This window comes from Humulus lupulus, chromosome X (genome assembly GCF_963169125.1).
Source record: "Humulus lupulus chromosome X, drHumLupu1.1, whole genome shotgun sequence".
NCBI classification, from domain to species: Eukaryota; Viridiplantae; Streptophyta; class Magnoliopsida; order Rosales; family Cannabaceae; genus Humulus; species Humulus lupulus.
The window spans coordinates 259,717,965-259,721,046 of record NC_084802.1 but is presented as its reverse complement, the minus strand read 5'-3'; the positions used below and the strand labels follow the sequence as shown (position 1 = coordinate 259,721,046).

The window sequence follows — 3,082 nt, the reverse complement described above, 5'->3', positions numbered from 1 at the left end:
TCAATGTTTAAAACAATGAGAAACTATATATACCATGGACATGAGTGCAAGGAGTGTTCTCAGAACAATATATATATTCAATTAGTACTGTATTATATATGTTCCAATAAATTAACAAGCAGGAATAGAAATTTGAATGACACATAGCCACCAAACATTTGAATGGAGATTCTCTTGCAAACAAGAAACGAATAACACCAAACAGCTTCAAAGTCTCATTTCCTGAAATAATAAAATAACAACTAACTTGCCTGTTTTAGTAGGCAAGAAGCAGAGCAATGGTTCTTGGCTTCTAATTTAGGAAAGCCTTTATTAAAAAAGCTAGAGCTTTATTCATTTGAGGGACACAAGTCATTTTGAGAAAACTTGTTGACCCGTGAGAAAGAGTGCAAAGCTGTTGTGAGTTTGAGAGTTCTGGAACTCAACTGTTGAGAAAGTGCTTCCATGGTTGTGCTGGGGGTTTGGGATAACTGAGTGCAGATTGTATAGTGAGATTTATTATGAGGCTTATCACTCAACTGTGAGGGTGTATTTTCATTGACTTTGATAGTGGATTTTCATGGTGGTCCTCCAGACTGAATGGATGTAGGCTTTTATAAGTTGAACCAGTATAATTCTTGGTTTTCATTGTTCTTTACGTTTCAGTTTTATTTTTCTGTTCTATTATTTGTGTTTGTGTCGCATTGTGTGAACAGGTTCTTAGATCTTGAGGTTCAACTTACAACATTTTTCATGTCCAATGAGTTCACTCATTCATAACTATATGGTGCTAACAACAGTAAAAGCAACTGAAACAAAGCTTTCCCAAGAAGCCCACTTTCTGTATTTTGTTTAGTAGCAAATGAGAACAGAAAAAACACCAAGCAAATAAATCCAAGAACACAACCCAATTCTAAAATTATTATATATACCAAAATGAAAATACAGAATTAAGGACCCAAAAAGGAAATCATAGTATACCAAAGATACATTCAAGTAAGCTTACAGTATAAGAAAAGGTTCACTTAAGCTAAAAAAGTTTCAATTTCTTTCCCTTTTCTACTTTTATACTATGGGTTTTCATTAATTTGTTTATTTTAATTAAATTTCATATATTTTTTAACAGATCCTTGTAAGTAAAAATGAGAACGTACCTGCTGTAATTTGCCAGCAATTTTTTGATACAATTCATGAAGTTCAGGTAACTACAGTTCCTTCATTGTTTTGATCTGCCGACAAATGGAAAAAAAAACAGTTAACTTTAACTTTTTCAGGTGCCAATAACTTAAATTAACATGCATCAGTCAACTACATAGTACATGCTTTTATGAAATATAATAACAACCATAATTTCTATCATTCACATAATGTCTTCATCGTTTTTTTATCCTCCCAATCAGATATTTATAGTTTATTACTGCATGTATGTTTCACATTCTTGGTCATCCACAATTATCTTAATTACTTCCATAACAGCTACAGAATCCTAGCTTGATAGGTGGAATTAGTTTGATGAAAAAGTCATATTACCTTCTGGTAAACCTCTTCTTGCCAATCAACTCCACTCGCATGTCCAGTTGCAGCTGAATCGACAGATGCTACAAAAGGAAGTTCACATAATATCATATGAGAAATGCAAAATTGCTAATTATAGAAACCTTTAAAACAATGCAAAACTATACAAGGCAACAACATACTTGATGATGTCTCTAGAAGAGGTCTCTGTGGTTGATATACTGATGATAAAGAACCCACAATCTCTTTCTATTGAACCCATTTACTTTCAAAGAGGAATAACTAAACAAGACATCTAAAGCTAATATGGAGTTACAAATAAAGAAGTGCATTTAATTTATTTTATATAAATTACTTGTAAAATAATGTAAAAGCTTGGCAATTTATTATATAATAAGTATGAACTATGGTCAGAAATTTTTTCAGAACATCATAAATTAATTATATAAAAGTGATACTATGATGCTTCCTTGAAATCATTTAACTCACTGGTCCAATTTGACTCTGTAACTATTTCTTCAGCAATATTTGAAAAATTATGGAACAGAGCACATCCCACTATATATAACAAAAACTTACCTCATTCACACTCATAAAGCCATTTATATATATTTATAGCTAAAGAGCATAAATACATGGGTCTTACACTAACACTTACAATTATGGACTCTTAAATAATCAACGCTAAGAAAAAATTCAGGGCCAAAAATCCAATTTCCTCACTGATAAGAAATTATTCACATATATCTTAGTGAATCATTCATTCAAACACCTCCAAGGCATTATTTAAAAGCTTAGTAATATACTTTAAAAAAGCAATACAGACCATCATAAGCAGTCAAACTAAAAAATTTACAGACAAATCGTTACAAACATTAATTAACACAAATACACTATATATATATGTCCACATTGATAACTCTATTATTAACTTTTGATATGGGTAGAATTCCTTTAGTAATAACATCATAATAGCAAATATTAACATATCAAGAGAGCAACCAAAAGAAATCATTGCCTTTTTAGTTCAACTTCTTCTTTCTTTCAACATCTTTGAACTTTCTCTGCCTCTTGTTGTTGCTTCCTCAAATGTTTCTTTATCTCTAACACAATATCTCTTTGAAACATTTTATCAAACAGTATTCTTGCACCAAAAATACAACAATTTTCAAAGTATGCCTTAATCAAAGAACTCCCAACAAATACACCTACTTCCAATCCTATGAATCTAACTTAATCAAAGAAACATAATGTGACTATCAAAATAATCAATTTAACACATAAACAAATGAAGTGCAGAGCAGAGTACTAAGTACCCAAATTTTCAAGACAATAATGAGCGACCACCATTTCTGTTTATATTTTGGATAGTGAAGTTGGAATTACTAGCAGTGAAGTTGAATTTTGTGAGCACTGTTGAGAACATAAAGATGAGGTTTTTATTTATAATTTATAATTTTGGGAAAGAAATTTGCATACCCTTTGGTGAGGAGAACCAGATCGATGTTCTGTCGAGTGCCAGTGTCAGCATCGGGTATCCGAAGGTTGACATAGGCCTTCCCACCATAAAGCTTTTCAATTCTGCAAA

General features: G+C 31.5%; 1 long non-coding RNA gene across 1 annotated transcript; it reads right to left on the bottom strand.

The window, feature by feature from the left end:
* Window positions 1-1,130: 1,130 nt before the first annotated feature.
* Window positions 1,131-2,860, bottom strand: LOC133804568 (uncharacterized). Its single transcript, XR_009878537.1, has 3 exons — window positions 1,677-2,860; window positions 1,510-1,577; window positions 1,131-1,208 (listed from the first exon to the last, which is right to left on the bottom strand). It is a non-coding gene; the product is annotated as an uncharacterized LOC133804568 (long non-coding RNA).
* Window positions 2,861-3,082: the final 222 nt, after the last annotated feature.